General features: G+C 53.2%; 1 protein-coding gene across 5 annotated transcripts in view; it reads left to right on the top strand.

Annotated features, from left to right (window-relative positions):
• The window catches only part of RAB26 (RAB26, member RAS oncogene family), a 219,638-nt gene that overhangs the window by 187,489 nt on the left and 7,850 nt on the right, over positions 1-24,299 (top strand). The gene's annotated exons all lie outside the window — the stretch shown is intronic.

The following is a 24,299-nucleotide window of genomic DNA, read 5'->3' as shown; positions in this document are numbered from 1 at the left end:
TACTGCAGTGCAATCCTGGTTATGCACCTCTTTACTTTCTCTACACTCCTCTGTTGTCATGTGTTTGAAATTTACATGTCACTGGGTTTCTCTTTAGCTACAACTGCATGGGGGCCGTAGGGGCTCTCATGTTTTTCTCTCCCTTGCATTTGCTTCATGTTCCTTTGCAGCCAAGTGGATGTCCCTGGGAAAATCAATGGTCAGGTTAGATTCATGCACACGATTATCGTCTAATTGCTCCCATTAACTGGGGCTCACGCGGCAACATCGTAGAGGTCACCAGATGGAGATCGTAATGAATGAGAGAGGGCTTTGGCAGGAAATTAATCTGTCTTGGAATTTTTTCGCCTTCTCGGTTTTTTTGAGCTAGGGTTTAGTTTGTAACTTGCCATTTGGGTGGCAGTTTGAACGATGTGCTGGGGCCTGCTTTCTTTTGTATTAGCATTTTGGTGATGGAAGAAGGGGTTGGACTGTAACACCCATTGGCAACTATGGTGTAAGCTTCCCGCATGCTAGGGCAGATAGTACCACTCGGGCACCACGGCTCATTCGGTCCTGGCTTCTTTGCTACAACAGCCAGCCAGGCAGAGGTGGTGTTAGTGGTCTTGGTGATGTGCACCCCTGGCCCCCAGAAGCTGGCCTGCAATGCACCGAGCGCATGCCGTGCGTGTCTCCACACAGCACCCTGCTGGTGTCTGCTCCAGCTGCTGCCAAACTGGGCTGGATTTCAACAGGTGATGTGGAACCATCACCATCCCTTCTGCCCACCCAGCCCCACCTCTCAGGCCTCTAGCCTTTCAGCTCACGTTTCCAACCTTCTCCGATATTCTGCTTTTAATGGGGGAGCAGTTGTTTAAATCTTTGTGCTGGATTTGGCAGGCAAGGGGAAGCCACTGACTGGAGGTAGCAGCTAATCAGTTGGCCCTTCAAAGCCAGGATAGCGGAGTGATGGACGCGGAACTCTGCGGAGCCTGCAGCTTGTACAGAGTCGGGAAGGGCTGCCAGAGATGGGGGGAAGGGGAGAGGCTGAGCCACAGCAGGGGGGGGAGGTGAAAAGAAAGGGGCAGTGGAGAAAGAACAGGGCATACAAGCTCCTCGAGCAATGGGAGTATGAAATGCAAACGTCGTATCCAGCTAGTAAGCAACTCTTGCTCCGTGGCACTGGAGCTCTTGCTCGGCCCCTGGGTGGATTGGGCAGCGGTGAGTGGGACTGGAAAGTCACGGAGCCCCTCGGAGCCCCTGGACCCCATGGCAGCGCCCTCTCCTGGGCTTCTGGCACTCTTTCATTCACATAGAAATCAAAGGAGCCGGGGAAAGATCTACACCTCTACACGTGTGAGTGCTGCTCCGGATCTGGCCAGCTGTGCTGGCCCTCCTCTGACAGGGGAGGTAACCCCAGGCTGAGCGGCATGTGCCACCTTTGGCAGCACTGACAATCCATGATGTTAATTAGTCAGTTATCCGCCTCTGCCCCTTGCGGCGACTCCCCGTCGTATTTCTCCTCTGCCTCGCTGGCAGATGTTCCTCACTCTTCCAGCGGCTTCCTTCTAACAGTCTCTTGTTGGTCCTTTATTGCTGTGGCGAATTCACACGTCCCTCTGCTGGGGGTGAAGTAATAAACAGGAACGCTGCTGGCTGCATTCACCTGGAGAAACCTGCCTCCCCACCCGCTGTCCCAGTGCGCGAACGGAGCTCTGAGCGTCACGGCACCTGAGAGGTCAGTGCAAAGGTGCCAAGAACCTGCTGCTCACTGTGCCCACGGGGCAGCAGGAAAGGCTCCGTTATGTCGGTGATGTCTCCGATTCTTCCTGGAGCAGCTCCTGCTGGCAGGTGTCTGGCTGATTCGCCCACCAACATCTGTCTGGCTCTGCTTAAGCCCCAGACTGAATTGCACCATCCTTACTGCAGTCCAGTACTACCAGGAGACCAGTACCACCTCCTGGAGCGTCCAGAAGAGACTGTGGACGGGAGCTTTTTGTGCACACAGGTGGCAAAGCATGAACAGGGCAAGTCGGACCTGGAGAGAATGAACAGTGGGGGTGGGAATGTCCCCTCAATCCATTCAGCTGTGTCCATGGCAGGGGCCGTTTGGGGGGCAGTGCTCGCTACTGCAGCTGGACACCCTCAGAGACCCATGTGCTCCTTTCCTCTTTTCAGGGCTCTCGGTGTTGTGGTTAGACGTTGATGGATGTTTGGCTGCGTGTGTGTGTTCCCTCTGTGTGCCGCCCCAGCCCTCCGCAGACAGCTGGCACGGCAAGGCTCAAGCGAACCACCCAATGACCACAAGATCCATTAAGGGATGAGGGCACCCGGCCAGGTTTATAGTCGACAAAGCATGGTACTAGTATCCCACAAACTCTACCGGACCAGTAATACATGTATACTAGTAACAATGGACCAGCTCAGTGAACAGCGGGACTTTCCGTTCCTCCCCAAGGCCAGACAAAGATGCTCTCTCTGAGATACATCTTTATACCCTGATACAAACAAGTTAGTACTGCCCTTTTGACAGTTAGTTATTGCCCCCTGACATCGCTAGTTATTACCCATTATCTTGTACATGTTGGGTCAATCAAAACATCTCTATGTACTTTTATCCTGACTTTATCTTTTAGGAGGAGTCGGTGTGTTCCTGTTGTTCTTGGGTAATGTTTTTGTTCCATTTTTTATACCAGGATGTTCTAGTACCACCTGATATCAGGATGTGTTTGCATGAGTGCTTTGTGACTAACACTTTTTAGGAATATGAATTTCTGCATTATCAGCCCTGTTCTTGCCCGATTCTGTGAGCAGGTCCTGCTTCATTCTCGGCCTTTGATTCAAGGGCTTATGTCTCAGGCTCTCTTCCTACTACAGGTGTCTCTTCTGAGATGGGCTTGCATGGAACCCCAGCTCCAGCTCCCTTCACCCTGGCTTTGGGAAACCAGATCCAAGCCCCTCTCTCTGCTGGACCCAATCAGGAAGAGCTGCCATGTGGAGATGGAATCATAGAATATCAGGGTTGGAAGGGACCCCAGAAGGTCATCTAGTCCAACCCCCTGCTCGAAGCAGGACCAATTCCCAGTTAAATCATCCCAGCCAGGGCTTTGTCAAGCCTGACCTTAAAAACCTCTAAGGAAGGAGATTCTACCACCTCCCTAGGTAACGCATTCCAGTGTTTCACCACCCTCTTAGTGAAAAAGTTTTTCCTAATATCCAATCTAAACCTCCCCCACTGCAACTTGAGACCATTACTCCTCATTCTGTCATCTGCTACCATTGAGAACAGTCTAGAGCCATCCTCTTTGGAACCCCCTTTCAGGTAGTTGAAAGCAGCTATCAAATCCCCCCTCATTCTTCTCTTCTGCAGGCTAAACAATCCCAGCTCCCTCAGCCTCTCCTCATAACTCATGTGTTCCAGTCCCCTAATCATTTTTGTTGCCCTTCGCTGGACTCTCTCCAATTTATCCACATCCTTCTTGAAGTGTGGGGCCCAGAACTGGACACAGTACTCCAGATGAGGCCTCACCAATGTCGAATAGAGGGGAACGATGGGTTGGATTGCGGTCAGAGCCGGGTTGAATCAGGGTCAGTCGGTGACTTGGGCCCATCTCTTGGTTAAAATAATGAACTTACATTTCCCATGTCAATTGCACTTCTCGCTAAGAACCCTCCAGCTCTCAAAGTCTTTACTATTTAAAACAATCACTTTCCGAGAGGGGTTTGGTCAGGGTGGTTCCCTGCTGTGTCTAGGTATCCCAGCGTTCAAGTAATTATTAGCCTCTTCTTCAAATTTCTGAGTTTCAGCAAATGTCCGAGTGAATTTAACGTGAATCAGTGCGAGAGTCAGGCACTGTGTGCAGACACTAGGCAGACTTCCCCCAAACACACACCTCTCCCGACACTCCTCAAACCCGACCTGCAGCCCCTCTGCTGTTCTAGCCCTGGCTCCCCCAGCCCACAGCTCAGCTGATGGGTCTCACACCTGATCTACAGCACCCCCTTGCTATTTCTTCCCTCACGCTCCCAGCTCCGCCACCGCCCTTCTCCCCAGCCCTGTGCCCTCCGCTCCCCAGTAGTGGGCCACACACAGTTTGTGTCTTTTTACTTTTGTAAAATGTGCCCACCCAGCTCCCGGAGCACCTGCAGCCTAGCTCTGTAGGGCAGATTTTGCTCCTGGCTGACCCCTCTCCCCGCAACAATCTGGCTTTTCTCTCCTATTCGAGAAGCAAAGAAGAGCCTCGAGCTTTAGTTTTGTCACTTTAAAGCAGGAAAGTAACATCTCCCCAGCTTCTATGGGCTCAGGGATCCAGTCCTGCTGCACAGGGCCCATCTCTCTATGCTCCCCGCACTCGAGGCAGGACCCTACGTAAGCTGGCACTCGCAGTACTGACAGCCTTGGCTGTAGCAAACACCCTGAGAAACCTCCTCAAAGCCTGCATCTGGGCTAGGCTGAGGCTGGCAGGTTTGCCACCAGGTAGCATTCGTGAGTGTCTGGGCATGGAGAGGGGCCTGTTCCCTGCGAGAAGGGGACGGGGCACCTGAACAGACAGCTTGGGAGCCTGACGCTCCTTGTGGAGGAGCAGATGCCAGGCCCACCAGCTGGTCTTGAGTGCCCAGTGATGGAGCATCGGTGCCTCCTTCTTAGTCGGCACGTTCATGTGCCCCATCTGCTCTGCTGCTCCGTGCTGCTGATTTCACAGCCTGTGCTCTCGCCGGCGTCCCTGGTCGGAACAAAACGTTCCCACAGCTGGCTTGTAAAGCCTGCCGCGGGGTGAATTAGAGATGAGCCTCACGCTTTGCTGAGCGGGCCGCCAGGGGCCCGAGTCGCCGTGCCGCCTTCGGGGGGCACAGTGGGAGGCTGCGATAGGGACCTGGGTGCTCGAGTGTTCCCTCGTTTCCATCCTCTCTTCGCTTCTTGACAAGTGTTTGCAAGCAGCATCTGCCGGCGCCTTGGTGTGTCTAGGGGTTTAGGCCTCACTGTATTCTCCGCCTCGGCATGCCGCTGACAGGGTCCGTTTAAAAATAGATTTGCTGCTGACGCTCTGGCTGTGGTGTCAGATGAGCATGAGCATGATCCCCCCTCTCTCCCTCCATCTGAGGGGTGTGATTTGCCCAGCCCCCTGGAGGGAGGAGGCAAGTGCTGGCTTCAGCACCTCACAGCCACGTCTCCCAGAGCCCTTCGCGGCACTGTTCTTCCCAAAGCACCTTCTTCACAGCACATGCTCAGCACCACTGAAATGCAGCCACTTCTGGGGTGGGAGACCAGCACGCTGGGAAACTTTGTCTCAGGGCGCAGGGGGCCACTCTTTTGGAAAGCAGCCAGAATTCACCGACATCCCCACAGAGCAGCCTGGGCTTGGTTTTTAAGTGGTGTTCAGAGACCCATGCACGGCAAGCGGTGTGAATTCCTCGATCCCGGGTTCGCCAACACATTTGTTCTGTGGGCCAGTGGGGAAAGACCTGCTCCCAGCCCCCCCACTCCTCTCCCTGCGCCCCTGGCCTTTCCACTGCTTGTTCCTCAGAGTTACTGTGCAGCCTGCCAGCAAGGCGTCCCAGGGCCCCGGTGTGAGACACGTGGCTCACCCTCAGCAGGGCAGGGGGTGGGAATCCCAGCACCCTGCCTTGGATGTCACAGCCAAGAGAGCTGAACATGCAACAGGGGCTTTGAGGGGCGAGGCCCTGGGTCCAGCGTTCCCGTGCTGCTGGGTCATCACCTTGGGCTGGTGTACGTGCTGAGACGCCACACCACCCTGCCGGGAGCAGCCTGCCTCCTCGCCACGCCAACCTGCTGGAGGGCAGCGCATCCCTTCCCTCCCTCCCCGCCTGGGGGGCAGCGCGTCCTTTCCCCCCTCCCTGCCGGGGGCAGCCTGCCTCCTTGCTTCCTGGGGGGCAGCGCATCCCTTCCCTCCCTCCCTGCCTGGGGGGCAGCGCGTCCTTTCCCCCCTCCCTGCCGGGGGCAGCCTGCCTCCTCGCTTCCTGGGGGGCAGCGCATCCCTTCCCTCCCTCCCCGCCTGGGGGGCAGCGCGTCCTTTCCCCCCCTCCCTGCTGGGGGCAGCCTGCCCTCTCCCCCTGCCCTCCCTGCTGGAAGTTTCTGGCTGACCACACTCCAAGTGTTCGATTGAGAATGACCCAGGGTTCATTTCTCTCTTCCAGGCAGCCTCTGGCCACGGCCGGCTTGGCTGGTCGCGTGCGTCTTTGCGCTCTGAGGGGGGCGGTTTTATCTGTGTTCTGTTCTGTGTTCTCGCTCGGCGCCCCCAGGCACGTCCCGTACCCACACAGCTCCGTCCAAACTGCCCCCCAGCACAGGCAGCCCTGAGCCCTGCCTTGTGCCCCACCTCCAGGTCCCACGCAGCACCCTGCGGCTGGGGTGCCTCTGCTGAGGCTGTCGGTAAAAGGCAAAGGAGACGCTCGCGCTGGGGTGGTCTTTGGCCTTGGCTTCACCAGGATCAAGGGGCATTTTGAACTCGAATTCAACCTGCTCTTCCCAGGGATTGACCCCCCACTTTAACACCTGCTGCAAAACACACTTGTTTCTCCTACTCGGGGCGTGGTCTTTGCAGGGTTGGCATCTTCCCTTCAGGAAGTGGACAGACCTTTGGGTCCTGCAGCCCACTCCAGACGTTTGGGGTCTCTCCCACCTTTGGCTGGAAGGCTATCCACCCTGGCCCCGTGCAGAGGGCTCCTGGGATGCCAATCCTGTCCGAATCTCTCAGGCCTTTCAGCCCCGTTATCATCCGTGACCCTCGCTCCTGCTGGTCATTTCTGGAAACCGGGATGAAGAGGCCCTGGAGGGAGGGTCTCTGGCGAACACGGTGCTGAGTCGCGCACCCGGGTGGGTTAGGTTGCCATTGGTAACGCTGGTATTTCGTCCTGCTGCGCCTCGTGTGACGTTCCATTTTCCAGCTGCAGTGCAAGGTGGGGGTGCTGCGTGCTCCATAGCCGGGCTCCTGGCTACTTCAGAGACTCACCTCTCTCCCTAAATACTGCCGTGGTACTTACCAGGTGCCTGGCAGAGATGCTGGTACCAGCCCCTGGAATGTGCAGGCTCTGCCCGCCCTTGCTCCCCCAGAGTCCAGCTTCACCGGGGCCAGGGCTGGGGCCGGGGAGGGAGAGTTTGGAGACATCAGGTTTTCTACCTTGGCCCAGCTGGGCTTTGGGATGGGCTAGGAATTAACGTTTTGCCTGCACCCCAGAGCTATGGATGGTGATTTATGCCCCTGGCATGAAGTCAGACAGTGTTTGCAATGAAGGTTATACATCTTCTCCCTGGCCGGCTACCCGCACAGCCCCTCCCATCCTCCCCCCCGCTCCAGAGGGCAGGAATCACTCCTCTTTGATCGCAGTTCTTGCTGCGAGGCCTGGCCTTAGCGCTGCCCTCCTGAAAAGGCCCCATGGATGCAGCAGAGCAAAGAGCATCAGGAGCTAGCCAGGCAACATGCTCTTCAGTGACGCCGGATGGCTCTGGACAGGCCTGCGGCCTTGCTCCTCTGAGGAGGGAATCTAGGAGAGTAGCTGGCCCATGACAGCGGGGGCCCTCATGGTGCTGTCTAAGGAGCTGGCTCTTGGCAGAGATGCAATCATCAGCCATTGGCATTTCACCTGCTGCGTGATGCGGTCTCCAAGCCGGTGCCAGGTCTGTGTGCATTTACTTCTCATTTCCAGGACTGTCACTTACTTTGTCCCATTTCCTGAGGTGGCAGCAGCTGGAGCTATTTATGCTTCTCTAGCGTCTTTCATCCAAGGAAATCAAAACACTTCACGAACCTTCGTTAAGCCTCAACCAGAAACGCTCTGGGGTAGGTGAGTGTTCGCTCCTGTCGCTAATGAAGTGCAGCCACCTCTGGGGTGGGAGAAGCAGTTGAGTGGAGGGGGCGTCAGGGCGGAGCAGGGGGCAGGGCCACGGTCCAGGCACTGGGGCCCACAAAAGATTAGTCCAGCCCTGGGGGTGCTAAGCACCCCACCTATTTTTTTCAGTGTGTGCTTGAGCCCCAGCGTACCCATGGATTCAGCACCTGTGCTCCCAGGGGCTAGTTTGGATCTAGTTGTACGGACAGCGCATCCTCCTTAGCATTGAGCATAGGCAGGACTCTTTCCTAAGGGAATTCCAGTGGAAGGGAAGGAAATTTTTTAATTACCCTGGGTCCTTTGTATTTGCACACGAAGCAAAAATAGTGCAAAGGCCTGTGAAAAACCCCCAAGGAAAGCAGCCCTGCCGTTTGCACATCACTGTTCAGAGAGGCGGCTTGATTGCCAGTGTAGTTCTGTGAAATCACATCCTGACGTAAATGCAAGAGGAGACTGGAGAATCATTTAACTTCCCTCCTTTGCACTCCCCTTTTCTAACCAGTCAGTGCCGTGTAACAGCAGCGAAGGGTTGGTACCGGAAAGGAGGGAGGATAGAGAAATGAGCTTACGTCCATGCATAAATCTTGAATGAAAGCTAACGATAAGAGAGCCCTGTGGGAGCTGTTCACTTCTTTGCGATTGGCTCAGCTCTTGGGGAAGAGGCTTGCTTCAGAGCTGAGCGTAATGAAGTGTGTGAAGAGGCTTTGTAGAAGGCTAAATGTGCCCAGTTTGCGTCTTGCTCTTGATGAAAAAAGAAAAGGAGGACTTGTGGCACCTCAGAGACTAACCAATTTATTTGAGCATAAGCTTTCGTGAGCTACAGCTCACTTTCTCAGATGCATATCGTGGAAACTGTAGCAGACTTTATATACACACAGAGAATATGAACCAATACCTCCTCCCACCCCACTGTCCTGCTGGTAATAGCTTATCTAAAGAGATCATCAGGTGGGCCATTTCCAGCACAAATCCAGGTTTTCTCACCCTCCACCCCCCCACACAAATTCACTCTCCTGCTGGTGATAGCCCATCCAAAGTGACAACTCTTTACACAATGTGCATGACAATCAAGTTGGGCTATTTCCTGCACAAATCCAGGTTTTCTCACATCCCCCCCAACTTTAGATAAGCTATTACCAGCAGGACAGTGGGGTGGGAGGAGGTATTGTTTCATATTCTCTGTGTATATATAAAGTCTGCTACAGTTTCCATGATATGCATCTGATGAAGTGAGCTGTAGCTCACGAAAGCTTATGCTCTAATAAATTGGTTAGTCTCTAAGGTGCCACAAGTACTCCTTTTCTTTTTGCGAATACAGACTAACACGGCTGTTACTCTGAAACCTGTCATTACATACACAGAGACCATGAAACAATACCTCCTCCCACCCCACTCTCCTGCTGCTAATAGCTTATCTAAAGTGATCACTCTCCTTACAATGTGTATGATAATCAAGGTGGGCCATTTCCAGCACAAATCCAGGTTTTCTCACCCCCCCCCTTTTTTTTTTTCCAAAAACCACACACACAAACTCACTCTCCTGCTGGTAATAGCTTATCCAAAGTGACCACTCTCCTTACAATGTGTATGAAAATCAAGGTGGGCCATTTCGAGCACAAATCCAGGTTTTCTCACCCCCCCCCCTTTTTTTTTTTCCAAAAACCACACACACAAACTCACTCTCCTGCTGGTAATAGGTCATCCAAACTGTCCACTCTCCTTACAATATGTATGATAATCAAGGTGGGCCATTTCCAGCATAAATCCAAGTTTAACCACAATGTCTGGAGGGGTGGGGGCGGTAGGAAAAAACAAGGGGAAATAGGCTACCTTGCGTAATGACTTAGCCACTCCCAGTCTCTATTTAAGCCTAAATTAATAGTATCCAATTTGCAAATGAATTCCAATTCAGAAGTTTCTCGCTGGAGTCTGGATTTGAAGTTTTTTTGTTGTAAGATAGCGACCTTCATGTCTGTAACTGCGTGACCAGAGAGATTGAAGTGTTCTCCGACTGGTTTATGAATGTTATAATTCTTGACATCTGATTTGTGTCCATTTATTCTTTTACGTAGAGACTGTCCAGTTTGACCAATGTACATGGCAGAGGGGCATTGCTGGCACATGATGGCATATATCACATTGGTGGATGAGCAGGTGAACGAGCCTCTGATAGTGTGGCTGATGTTATTAGGCCCTGTGATGGTGTCCCCTGAATAGATATGTGGGCACAGTTGGCAACAGGCTTTGTTGCAAGGATAGGTTCCTGGGTTAGTGGTTCTATTGTGTGGTATGTGGTTGCTGGTGAGTATTTGCTTCAGGTTGGGGGTCTGTCTGTAGGCAAGGACTGGCCTGTCTCCCAAGATTTGTGAGAGTGTTGGGTCATCCTTCAGGATAGGTTGTAGATCCTTAACAATGCGTTGGAGGGGTTTTAGTTGGGGGCTGAAGGTGACAGCTAGTGGCTTTCTATTATTTTCTTTGTTAGGCCTGTCCTGTAGTAGGTGACTTCTGGGAACTCTTCTGGCTCTATCAATCTGTGCTGGAAATGGCCCAACTTGATTATCATACACATTGTAAGGAGAGTGATCACTTTAGATAAGCTATTACCAGCAGGAGAGTGGGGTGGGAGGAGGTATTGTTTCATGGTCTCTGTGTATATAATGTCTTCTGCAGTTTCCACAGTGTGCATCTGATGAAGTGAGCTGTAGCTCACGAAAGCTTATGCTCAAATAAATGGGTTAGTCTCTAAGGTGCCACAAGTACTCCTTTTCTTTTTGCGAATACAGACTAACACTGCTGTTACTCTGAAACCTTGCTCTTGATGATGGGTTGTGGCTGGATTTTTTCCATTACTCCCCAAAAAGCGAGAGCTGTGTTGGGCCCCTCTCTTCTCAGGTTGCCACTTGCTGTGGTGGTTTGGATGACTTTTGGAACCTAGCTATGATGAAATGGACTGAGACCCAACAACTCATGCCACAGAGAGGCCACCTGCCTGGAGCAGCTTCACTTTACTGCTGAGTTGGGTTGGATTAAACCTGTTACCTAAAACAACACCTAACTCCTATATAGAGCTTTTTATCAGTAGATTTCAGAGTGCTTCACGGTCTCTAAAGGTCACAGAGATTGAGCTGGATCTGGATTCAACCAAGCAGGATTCGGGGTTGGCATTCTAGCCACTGGGCCACCCTTTCTCCTAGAGAAGTAAAGTACCAGCGTCCCCTGAGCCATTTGGTCCGGCGCTGTCCCTTGTTTAATTTCCTTTTCAGATCTACTCACTGCTCAACTTTTCTCTTAACAAAAGCAGGGGGGGGGGAACCATAAAAAATTAATAAGAGAATCGATGGCCCATCTCGCGCCGAGACTGTGTCGAAATGAAATCGCATTCAGGCTAATGGCCCTAATTAAAGATGTTATTACACAGAGGAAATAAGGAGGAACCAGTGATTAGTAGCAGTGTTTCCTACCCTCATTAAATTGTCCATTCGCCTGGTTTGCTTGTGAATGAGGGTTTCTAAGGCCTGTTCAAAACCAGCTCAGCGACTGGCCTGGGGAGACGCTGGGTAGGAAGTGGCCTGCCAGTGCGACTGTCTCATGAGAGCGCAGTAGATTTGGGTGAGGGGTCTCTGCTCAGAGGGGATGTGGTGAGGGAGCACACACAGGCATTAGCATCTCCTTGGGCTGCGTGATCTAGTTCAGAGCCCTGCGTGATGGCTGGGTGTGTGGGATGCAGTGCAGGCTTCTGGATGGGACACGATACCAAGGTCCTGGCCATTGGTGATTGCACTGTCTGGGGGGCACTGTCTCCCCACCCCCATTTACCGGACTGGGAGTGGGTGGGGTGGGGTCTAGGTCAGCCCCCTGACGGAGCACCTTCCTCAGTGAGAGAGATCTTCAGCTCTAACAACAGACGCAACCAGAGGGGAAAAGCCATCCCTGCACCTTCCCCACTGCCCTGTCCTCTCCTGCTTGGCCAAAACTAAGCTCCCCGCCCTCTGTAGCAAAGGCCCCAAAGGTGGAGTTTGCATCTTTGCTGTTTCCCAGGTTTTTGTTTTCTAAAATCCCCAGATCCTCAATATTCATGGTTTTAAAAAAGAAACGTGGGTTGTGTTCTTCCCCACAGCTTGATCTCGTCCTTCGATCTGGTAGTGCCATCTCTTCGAACTAGCGAGGAGTGTTATTTATTTTGAGTGGCCCTACACATCTCTGACACGCTTTGGCTTCTGTAATATCTGGGAGAAATATTCCAGAGACTCCCTTGATAATGCCAGCCTTGTCAGTGAGGCAGTCAGGTGTTTTTATCCTGTCAGTTCTTTATTTCCAGCTTTGAAAGCTGACAAAACCTTTTGTAAGTCAGGTTCCTTGTTTTCCTCAAGTATTGCTGGATGGGATCCAGCCTAACCGCTTCCGGGTATTCAGAACTCCCTTCCCTGGAAGATGCCCTTCCATTGGGAGGGGGTGATGGCTGACTCTAGAGCCAGCCCTTTTAAGGGGGCGCCAAAGCATAAAACAACTAGATTTGGGGAGCTTGTGCCCTGCGGCTATTCTCCCACCGATGTGCTTGAGAAGATGGTTGTTAGCTCAGCAGCCCAAGCCCTACGAGCCCGAGTCAGTGGATGTGGGCTCGGAGACTCACTGCAGTGGGTCGTCTTTTGCAGTGTAGACGTATCCTGAGTGTCTGAATGAAACACTGAACAAGCATTGTTAACGTTCCCATTAAGAAGAAGACCAGCTCCAAGTGTCTGTGCTCATTATTCCCAATCCTGAGCATCACGGTAGAGCCTAGGGACCAGCTACAACAGAGGAGTAGGTGGTCCTGACCCCAAAGTGCTTCCAGTGTAAATCGTTCACGTTATCTCTCCACTCCAGATGCCCCTGATCACACTGAGCACTTCTCTTTCCACTGGCCTGCTCCTGGCAATCACAGAGCAAGGCGCTGTTCTCCTGTGTGAAGCGGCGTGTCTTGGTCGGACAATCTTGTAGTTATAATTTAAAAAAAAAAACCACCCCCAGTCAAATGTTGTAAGTGATTAAATGACCGCCCACCTAGGACATTTCAGGGGTCCAAGGAGGAGGACACCTGGCTGCCATGTGTAAAAACAGGACTGTTCCAACCAAATTGACATGACACATTACATTTTACATCACTGGTGTCTCAGTAGACTTGTGCAAGGCCCCACAGGAGGGCTGTGGACAGTGTTGAACCTGGATCTGCCATGGCCCAGGCTAGCACCCTAACAACAGGACCAGGCGTCCCTTCCGCCTGCTTCTGATAAAGGCCCCGATCTGCAAAGTGCTTGTCCATTGACTTCAATAGGACCTGTCATGCTTAAAGTTACACACGTGCTTTGCTGGACAGGGGCTGTAATCTGTTTGCCCATCTCAGAGGGAGGCACAGTGCATGTTTCCCAGCTATCACACTCTGGCTAAGTGGGTTCCCTTTGAAAATAGTAATCCCTCCACAGCCCCGTGTTACAGGTGAATCTTCCCTGCATCCTTTTGTCCTACAGGCATGTTAGCTATGCTAATTAATTTAATAAATCCAGTTAGTCCTGGAAAGCACCTTAAGGATGAAAAGCACCATGGAAACACTGACAAATCTTATTATTCTTCAAGGTTTTCACCCTTTTTCTGCTAAGCAGAGCTGGGTGAAAGGGGCAGGTTTGGCATGTTTTGTAGAAATCTCCATTGTTTCGCTCTCAGTCGTTTCCTGGCTCAGAACCGTCGCTTTGTGCAAAATTCCACTCTCTGATCTGAAAAGCTTGCCTGTAGTGTGAATTCCACTTAATCTGAAAGGAACAAGAAAAAGCCAGGCCAAGGAAATCTTTTTGTACCAGTGTGTTTGCTCGTCTCCTGCAGGTTCCTCCCAAGCGGAAGGATTCCCACCTCCAGCAAACGCACGCTAACCTTTGCTCTTCCTTCAGGTTTTCTAGAACAACGTGTTAACACTCGCTGCTTGCTTTGCTAGACGCATCGAGGCCCCTTCTGCCATGACAAGTTGGGCACAGCGGCTGAGCCTCTCTCTTCCCAGCGCTTGGAATGAAATGTTTATCCCACCCTCCCCCGGAAAGCTCTGATTGGAAGTGACACATCCATTAAAAGCAATACACGTTTAGCCCCCGTGCAGGATCTTCCTTGGGCTCGTTGAGTAGGAGCATAGTGTAGCGACAACATTGTGCAGCCAGCCTGAAAGCAACATGGAGCAGCAAGTTTGTTAGAGCCGATTTGCAATGACTTGCCCCGGCCGCAGTTAATGTCCTGGAGACGGTGGAGCCTCTCGGTAGCCTGCTTTCTTTGGCTTGCTTCTGTAACACTGCTGCAGCTCAGCTCCTGCGGCGTTTAGTGGCGGAATAGGGGGGTTCCTGGTAAAACGTCAGCCCAGTGAATCCCATCTCCCCTGCCTGCATTCCCACTTCACCTAGCCTCTGCAGTCTCACCTGCAAAATGGGGCTAATGGTACTTGCCTGCCTCCCGGGCCCCTTGGCTTGCACAGCCTGGTGTGAATATACAGGTGAGCTGAGTCTCATCACTATCACAGGCTCGTCCTGGAGTTTTCCAGCTTGTCCACATGGAGCCAACGCTGCCCTTCTAGTGCCCGCGTGCCAAGCGCCCTCCTTTAAACCCCGCTGCTCTAGGAGTGCCTCCTACAAGCCGCTCGCTTCCTCTTTGCAGCTGCAGGGTGTCCCGGCTGCCCGGCTCCGCAGTTGTCGGGGATGGGGAATGGACACTCCTGGGGCGGGGACCTTGCCTTCAGATGGGTTTGGTCAAGTGCCACGAGCTCTGTCGCTGATCGTAAAGTAACGGGCCCAGAACAGTCCTGCGCTGTTAACGGTTAAAGCCCCTACTTCCTGCTTAGAAGTAATGCACTTGCCAAGCAGTGTCTTCCGTTAGCTTGTCTCCCTCCGCAGCAGCTTTGCTGTCGAGTCAGTGACGTGGGGGGAAAGACTTTTGCTCCCATGCAGTTGTGCAAACATGGTAACTTCACACCACTACAAAGCAGGCTACAGAAGGTGCAATCCAGCTGCAGTTCACTCCCACAGCTGCTAGGCCAGAGAAACCAATCTTGGGGCAGCAGCTTTTCATTCTGCTCCTCACCCTCCAGGGGAAAGACCCTGTCTCCAGCCCAGCCCCAGGACATTTCTGCTGAGTAGGTTGGCGTCTATTGCCCAAAAGGCTACAGACTTGGCTTTGGGCTGGGTCCACTGTGGACTCATCCAGGGATTTTCATTAGGGCCAGAAGGTACCATTAAGCCTGCATAACGTAGGCCAGAGAAGAGAGAGGATGCTGATGTGAATCTAAAGGTTGCTGGGAAGACCCCAAGATCTCAATACATCTCCCACGTCTGCTACCTGGCCACAAAAACTTGTGGGACGTATTGTCCTCACCAGTGGTCTTCATAAACTCTGCCCTGTGGTGGCTGACCAGCCATGGAATAGACTCTGGGCTGCATTGTCGAGCCCACAGATGGCTACAATTTTAATTATTCTATTCAAGTCCCCTGTTCGCTCTCAGCCTAATGCGCTGCAGCCAAACCCCGAGACTCTCCCTGAAAAGCTGCTGTCCTCTCGGCCAACAGCAGCCACCGACGGTGCTGAATACTTGAGAAAAAAACCTTTTTGGTGGATGTGGCAAATTGATTGCTGAGGGGTAGTAAAACCAAGCTCTGCATGCAGAGAAGCTTGACAGGCATGACTAAATCCCTCCTTGGAATAATCCGTTGTGTGGAACTCGGCGTAATTCTGCACCCTCTCCGGCACTGGAATCCACCGATTCACTGGTTCCCCAAGGTTTATCATCCACAAACGCAGCCCAGTTATAGCCTGGGAAATTGGCACTGACTCTAAATCCTACTTTTGTCCTTTAAATTGTTGTATTCCGATGAAAGACTCTTGATTCAGGAGCTCTCAGAGAGTTAATTACTTGCCATTTCCTGTTGCCTTTTAAAACGTTCCTTGACACCGAATTATGCCTTGGCCCAGTCCCTTAAATCAGCGATTCTCAGACTTTCAGGCCTCGTGTACCTCCTCGAAAGCTCAGCAGTCCGTGGTGCCCCTCCTCTGTCGCTGTAATCACTGGATTGCTAATGAATTGCCAGCAGTGGCAGAGCTTGAGAACAGCTGCCGTAAGCAGCATGGTCGCTGTGTGCATCGCTGGGTTCACTGCACGATGACTTTAGCAGATTCTTGTGTTTATATACAGTTTTGCACTCACAAAACTCGGTGACCATCTCTCTGAGAAAGGGAGGGTGTTGCATTTAATGGCACCTTGCCTTGTGCTGTCTCCCCCCATGTCATGGGGTCATCGCTCATGCTGTGTGTTGTAGACTTGGCAGCTGACAACCTGATGTATCTGTCTTTGCATTTGAGTCACACTCTCTAACTGCTCCTGTCAGCCAGTCTCTCACACCCTGACCCTGGTGATAATGAGGCTGTCGGATTCAGACAAGCGTGGCATCAGATTCCCATCCGTTCCTCGCCCGCACGCCATCGTGCGGCTCGGGGAGTGTGTTGGCTGGGCTCCGTATGATTACCGGGCCTTTCCCTTCCCACCGGGGCAATTAACCAATTCATTAAAAACACTGTTGGACTCTAGACCTTGAGTGTACAGATAGCAGGGCCCAAGGGAACAAATCGTGAATTTGTGCTGGTGAAAGGAGCTGCATTCGCGCCCCTCCCCAGGCTGAAGGATTCGTTGTCGCCACAACATGGGCAATAACATGCTGAGTGTCTCCCCCACAGCTCCCTGCCAGCATGTCTCAGCCCTGCATGGCAGGGGGAGAGAATTCCATCACGGTGGTCCAGTCGCTCCCGGGCCGGCCCACTGAGGCTGCAGCGTGTAGTGAGGAGCCCTTGGGAAGTCCCAAAGAGCGGGATTGGCAAAGGAGGAGCCTGCTGCATCCCATTCCATATTCTCAGGAAAGGGAGTCAGTGATCAGGTGAGCTGGGACCCAGGGGGTGGATGGACCAGCTGACCTCCAGAAGGAAAAGAGGGCAGAGAATGGAAGCTGTCGCCCTGGGAGGCAAGGGGGGCAAAGACCCAGCCCTTCCCCTTCTCGGAACTCTGCACCGGGGAGAGGGGTCTGCAGGGTCAGGGAAGGCAGAGTGAAAGTGGGGAGAGAATCGGGGCGGGGACAGAGCTGGACTGGCAGGATTGGAGCTGGTGAGCTAGGGGATGTTGGTGGGTGCAGAAGGCTGCGGGGAAGCGGGGAGGGCAGAGAGGAGGCAGGTTAGAGGCAGAGGGCAGACGGAGGGGTAAGGGGTAGTGGCGGGTAGAGATGGGGGCTCTGGTGGGGGCACTTAGTGTCCAGGACCATCCACGTTCCTTAAGGCCCCACAATGTTCCCCACCCCCCCCACCCCACCCCTGTAATTCAAGCACTGCCTAGCAGCTGAGTCTCTTGTCTAGTACAGCTGAGTGAAGAGTCTGTCACAGGCCAAACCCGGGCTCTGCTACACCACCCATGCAGGGCTTGCTTTGTGGGCAGAGCTCAGGACCCCCGGTCTGTACAGCACCAGGCACACCCGAGTTGGAAGAGCGCAGCCTGGCTTTGCCAAGAGCACTTGGAGACAGGCTGGCAGCTGTCTGGCTCAGCCGGCTTGCTTGCTATTCACCTTTCCTCCTGATCGAATACCAGGGCGCTAATAGGGCAGAACGCGCTCCACACTGCTGTAGGCCAAACACAGGAGTGACACCAAATCAGATCAATTTTTTCCAGTCTAGTCTGCCACTTTGGCAGTCTGTCTAGATCTGTCTGTCCAGCTTCTTAGATGGCACCCACCACTGTGCTATCCTGTCCGCTGGCCTGGGCCTCACTCCCCTGACCTGGGCCCCCTAGACCTGTGTCTAACCCCACTCTCCTGGACTGCACCCCCACCCCCACCCCGTCTCCCCAGTGTTTGTGGTTTGGAGGGAACTGCTCTCATTTGAGGCTGAGCTCAGACCAAAGTCCTGCTTCCAAATGGCCCCAAACTCAGAACTGAACTTGGAAGCTGTAGGTGGCGGGTTCCCCAGCCTGCTCCCCCTGCAGCCGGGGTTTACCCTAGACTGATGCGGGAGGAGGCGGCCGCGCTTCAGCCCCGTGGGAGACAGGAAGCCCCCGCTGCCTTTGCCTTTCACCCGTGGTTCCTGAGAGCTATCAGCCCAGGGAGGCTGGCACAGATCACTTCAGCCTCGGGTTTCCAGGGTGCAACCACCAAAGAAAGGGAATTTAGTAGAAAAGGCAGAGTGCAAACGGGCTCAGGGCCTGCTCTCTGAACCCCAGACAGACTCGACTGTCGGCCCCAGGGGCCCCGGCCCCTGGAGCAGGTTTGGAAGACTTTGCCTGCTAGCGCCCCATGACATGGATGGGTGACCTCTGGCACATGTGTGGGAACTTCCAGTGACTTTGTGTTTCTGTGGAAGGCTTTTACTGTAGGGAGAAGGGTACTTGTTAGCGGGAGCTGTGGGGTAACGTGTAACTGCTAGCAATGCACCGCGTAGCTCTGGGAGAGAGAGCGACATGCAGGTGCTGGCCGTCTGGGGAGATCAGTGGAAGGCCGGGAGCTGGGCAGCCATCAGCCCCCCGGGCAGAGGGGCGGGTGACGTGGGCCCCTGCCCAGAGACGGGTGATGGCTGGAGAGCTGGTTGGGGTGGACCCCGGAGTGCGGGGTACGGGTGCAGTGACGCCAACGCTGGGACGGGCAGTGGCTGCTGGTTTGGGTTTCCTGGGGTTGCTTCAAAGGGGCTGGCCTGGGGGAAGTGCTGTATTAATCCGGCTGCCGCCCCGTAGGGTTCCTGAGACTCCGGCAGGGGAAGGAGTGTCAGTGACTGGAGGTACAGCTGGCCCTTGTATGCCGGGAGCAGACTGATGCCCTTTCCCCACGCGACTCTGCCAGGCCCGGCAGGACGGTCACAGGGCGATTCCTCCCCAGTGCGTCCGCTGCAAGGTCTTCTATGTCTCCAGCTCCATCTAATGTCCAAGAGGGGCATTGCTCATCGTGCGAGCCGGGTGCCCCATACGCAGGGGTCTCCAACCTTTTTACGCCCAAGATCACTTTTTGAATTTAGGGGCAACCCAGGATCTATCCTGCCCCTTCCCCAAGGCCCCGCCCCGCTCACTCCATCCCCCCTTTCTCCGTTGCTCCATCTCCCCCACCCTCATTCACCGAGCTGGCGCAGGGGGCTGGGTTTGGGAGGGGTGTGGGCTGTGGCTGAGGGGTTCACAGTGTGGGAGGGGGCTCCGGCCTGAGCCTGGGGCAGGGGTTTGGGGTGCAGGAGGAGGTGAGGGGGGTGCAAGCTCTGGGAGGGAGTTTGGGTGCAGGAAGGGGCTCTGGGCTGGGGCAGAGTGTTGGGGTGCAGAGGGGGTACGGGGTGCTGGCTGGGGCAGGGGTTGGGGTGCAGGAATGGGTTTGGGTGCAGGAGGGGGATGGGATGCTGGCTCTGGGAGGGGGGCACTTACCTCGGGTGGCGGCACAGCGGGGCTTGGCCCTACTCAGGCACATCGGCACCTCCTCCCCATCACGAGCTGGGCCACCCTGTCAGCCAGTCGTGCACCACGTGGCCACGCCACTCCCTCCAGCTAAAGGGAAAAGGGGGTTGGATACCATTGCAAAGGCTTGAGTTCTTTTTCCTTCCTTTTCTGGATGGTTAAAAATATTTCCAGGGCGGTTGTTGCAACGGGAGTCACAGCAATAACTCGGCATGGAACCCTGAGCCCCCCGGACCTGGTTACGGTTGTAATAGTGAGCAAGGGTTTCATTAACCTTGGGTCCATAAGACACCCCCCCATTTCCACCCAGCCCAAGGCCTAGTGTGGCTGCTGGGAGCACTCTGCCGTTAGCCTCTTCCCTGGCTAGAATTCACCGTGGATGCCTGTCCCATGCTTGTGCTCTCATTTCTGATCCTCAGACGCTCTTTGCTTCTCACCCATTAATCCGTCATTGTTTTGCTGGCCGAGTCGGGGGCAGTGGCTCCGTCAAAGGCCTTTTCGAAAGTGAACCCTCCACCGCTCAGCAAGGGAAGAGTTTGAGGGGTTGGGCTCTGGGCCAGCTCCTGTGGGTAAGAAGTGAGAGGTCGCCCCGAAGTCTCCAGAGTGAAAGCTGCAGCTCTCCTTCCCTGCGGCTGCCTCCCCTGCTGGAGTCTCTCTCACGGGACTGCACTCAGGGCTTGCTTGGCAGTAATGGACAGACAGAGTATTTGAGGCTGCTGGATACAGACAGACCCTGTGGTTGTCTCTGGCTCCAAGACTGATGGACACAGCCTGTGTGGCTTAGTATCACCCTACAGCTTTTGGCCTGCCCTAAGCAGCCTTGGACCGCCCGATGGACTGTGCCACCCCACCTGCAGGACAAGCATGCTGCTGCTAGAGCAGTGACCCCGCGGAGGACAGCAGTGGTAGCATGTGGCGGCTAGGCTCTCAGCTGCGATGTGGCGGGAGCACCTCCCAGCGCACCAGCACGGTGGCTCAGCTTTGCAGCCGGTGCACGGAGCACTGAGAAGGCCGGTGCGCTTGGGAAGGGCAGGGTCGCATCTGCTTGCGCTGCTCAGGTCAGTCAGTAAATGACGGGAGTGTTGTCGTTCGCGCATGCAGGGAAGTTGGCAAGTTGTGTCCCTCACCCCAAATACCCTGATTTGTCTGTCTAATCTAAAGCCGAAATCGGACTGCACAGAGTAATGACCGAGGGAGGAGAGTCTACACGTCTGTTTATCTTATACATTGTTTTGGGGGCCCTGAAACAGGCACTGTTAGAGGGGCTGGAGTGCATCATGCCACACAGCACTGGAAAGAGAGGCTCCCAGTCTATTACCATGGAAGATGCAAGTTGTACGGGTGATCTGGACAATGATGCCGAGCAGACAGAGTGCTGCTCCCCAACCTGTCTGACAGCATGGGGTCGCCATCCAAGATCAGACTGAATTTTCGACCGTGCTGTACTGTGCTGGCTGCCAGCCTCCATGCAGGTCGGAAGAATTAGAATCCCAGGGTGTCCGGTTTCAGAGGGGCAGCCGTGTTAGTCTGTATCAGCAAAAACAACGAGGAGTCCTTTGGGCATAAGCTTCCGTGGGCTAAAACCCACTTCGCTGGATGAACCAACCAAGACCACCGCTGTCCACTGAGGCCAGCGAAGGCAGTGCTGCTGCATGGCATGTCTGACCCACACAGAGCCTTCCCTGACTTAGTGCTTGTAGAGAAAAATCTGATCGTTTTGGACAAACGTCCCATTTCAGTATTGTTTTCTCGCTATGGTCTTGATCCTGCACACTTTACTCACCTAAGTACTCTCACTGAGCTCAGTGGGTGAGTAGATTCCTGCTGCTCAGCTCCTGTTACGCTACATCCTTATTGATCCATGATTATAACGAGAGCCGGTGTCCTGTGAATACTGGTGAGTTGGTCTAGGGACTAACATCCACATTATTTTTAAAATTTTGGTAATAACCTCCTAGAAACTGAAGCATTTTCATGATTTTTTTTTCTTTTTAAATCTGAATGTCAGCCATGAAAACAGAACCACCAGCTCCGGTTAATTATTTCTGCTCTTGGTCAGCTAAGGGGGGCGGCAGGTCCAGCCCCCATCAGGACAGGACTGTTGTTGTTTGTTATTTCTCCACATATTTCCGAGTGCACCGTTGGCGTTTCATGCCATCAGAGAACCATCTGGAGCTCTTCCCTCAAAAGGCTTGACTCGCAGCGGGAAAGCTAGGCTAGGCAGCACTGATAAGAAGTCAAGATGGTCAAAAACACTAACTCCACAAGGAAAACAAAAAATCTGATGATAGGCCCCTTCTTGGCGGGAGAATGACTCTAATTCCAGCCCAGCCCTTCAGAGGGAAGGGAGATAAAACCTGGTTATCGAATGATTCTTGGATGCAAGACATTAATTTCAGCCTTTAAAAAAAGCACAGGAAGAATAGCAGGGTAATAAGCATATGACTCAAATGGCCTTCAAGGTAGAAATTGATCAATTTAGTTTTAAAATTCTTGTTAAGTGGCTACAGGGGCCCCGAGTTCCGAGTGACTGTTATTAGACTGCATCAGAGGCAGGCTCAGAGAAGCAGAGGAGAGAAGCATAGGTCCATCAATGGCTATTAGCCAGGATGGGCAGGGATGGTGTCCCTAGCCTCTGTTTGCCAGAAGCTGGAATTGCGTGATAGGGGTTGGATCACTTGATGATTCCCTGTTCTGTTCATTCCCTCTGGGGCACCTGCCATTGGCCACTGTCAGAGGACAGGATACTGGGCTAGATGGACCTTTGGTCTGACCCAGTGTGGCCGTTCTTATATTAAGCAGTCGTCTTGGCTTTAGGGCTGCACCCAGAGCAGGAACAACCTGCCAAAGACTGCATTCACTAATCTTTAGTAGGGTCTGTTAATACATCAGTGAAGTGCCCCACTCCTCTGAGAATCAGCAGCCATCGGGAATCCAGCCCAGCTGCTCTGCCCTCTCCTGAACAGAGTTTCAAGCAAAGGTCATAGAGAGACTTTGCCTGGTACAGAGATGAGAGGGACCATGACATGGAGAGATGTGTGAGTCCTGGCCTGCCAGGGCCGGCTGTCTGAAGGCACAGTTGCCCAGTAGTCGGCACAGGGGCTTGTGAGTCAGGACGCCTGGGTTCTGTTCTGGCTGTGATGCTGCTGGTGTGTGAGAGATCTTGGGCAAGTCAGACAGGATGGTGATGAGGGCAACAGCAGTACTGAGAGAGCAGATGCCTGCGCTCGGTTCCTGTCTGACCCGTAGCTAACCCTGGCAGAGGGAGGCGCGGCACTTGGGGAGCCTGGGATGGAAGGTGCGCTGTCTGTGACCCACTCCCAGAGGCGCCGGGGCAATTTTTACAGTGCAGGCGCTGAAGTCGGAAACCGTATGTTAAGGTTGTTAGTACTACTTCCCGCCAGGGGGTGCAGCAGACTCCTAGTTCCAGCAGCTGTGCCCCTGCTGCTGCTGCCTTGTCTAGTCAGCATGCAGAGGAGGAGATGCTCCTGGGGAGGAGGGTGAGGGCTGCCCTCCATATCCCTGAGAGAGAGGAGGCAGCCACTCTTTGCAAGCCCTCTCCCAAGGGCCATTACCTGTGATGGATGCTGGCTGCGTTGCAGGCGGGTTGTATGAGCTCTGCCATTTCCCCCTGCAAATCCTCTGGGTGCGAAGGCATTTGGAATCCTGCTCCAATCACTCATTTCACCTCTTAAACAAACCAACCCCAAAGCCTCCACCTCCATGGGTTATTGATGGGAAATGCAACCTAGATGGAGCTATTATAAGGGCGGGGGGGGGGGTGCATAACTGGTTGGAAAACCATTCACAGAGCGTAGTTATCAGTGGTTCACAGTCATGCTGGAAGGGCATATCGAGTGGGGTCCCGCAGGTATCGGTTCTGGGTCCGGTTCTGTTCAATATCTTCATCAATGATTTAGGTAATACCATAGACAGTACATTTATAAAGTTTGCTGATGATACCAAGCTGGGAGGGGTTGCAAGTGCTTTGGAGGATAGGATTAAAATTCAAAATGATCTGGACAAACTGGAGAAATGGTCTGAAGTAAATAGGATGAAATTCAATAAAGACAAATGCAAAGTACTCCATTTAGGAAGGAACAATCAGTTGCACACATAGAAAATGGGAAATGACTGCCTAGGAAGGAGTACTGCGGAAAGGGATCTGGGGGTCATAGTGGACCACAAGCTAAATATGAGTCAACAGTGTAACGCTGTTGAAAAAAAACCGAACACCATTCTGGGATGTATTAGTAGAAGTGTTGTAAGCAAGACACGAGAAGTAATTCTTCTGCTCTAGTCCACGCTGATATGGCCTCAGCTGGAGTACTGTGTCCAGATCTGGGCACCACATTTCAGGAAAGATGTGGACAAATTGGAGAAAGTCCAGAGAAGAGCAACAAAAAATAATTAAAGGTCTAGAACACATGACCTGTGAGGGAAGATTGAAAAAATTGGGTTTGTTTAGTCTGGAGAAGAGAAGACTGAGAGGGGACATGATAACAGTTTTCAAGTACATAAAAGGTTGTTACAAGGAGAGGGAGAAAAATTGTTCTTCTTAACCTCTGAGGATAGGACAAGAAGCAATGGGCTTAAATTGCAGCAAGGGTGGCTTAGGTTGGACATTAGGAAAAACTTCCTAATTGTCAGGGTGGTTGAGCACTGGAATAAATTGCCCAGGGAGGCTGTGGAATCTCCATCATTGGAGATTTTTAAGAGCAGGTTGGACAAACACCTGTCAGGGATGGCCTAGATAGTCCTGCCATGAGTGCAGGGGCCTGGACTAGATGACCTCTCCAGGTCCCTTCCAGTCCTATGATTCTATGAAAATTGTTCCTAGACACCCTTCCCCTCAACCCAGCCTCCCCGCCGTGCAGGGTAAATGTGCTGAGTGTGTCCCTGCTCTCGGCAGCCCTGAGCCTTAATGGCAGGGCCCAGCAGGGTCTATCTTGTTAGTGTTCCTGGTGTCTGCAGTCAAAGAGCCGCTCTCCAAGCAACAGCAACGTGCCCT

The sequence above is a fragment of the Lepidochelys kempii genome, chromosome 10 (assembly GCF_965140265.1).
Source record: "Lepidochelys kempii isolate rLepKem1 chromosome 10, rLepKem1.hap2, whole genome shotgun sequence".
NCBI classification, from domain to species: domain Eukaryota; kingdom Metazoa; phylum Chordata; order Testudines; family Cheloniidae; genus Lepidochelys; species Lepidochelys kempii.
This window is presented reverse-complemented; position numbering and strand designations above follow the sequence as displayed.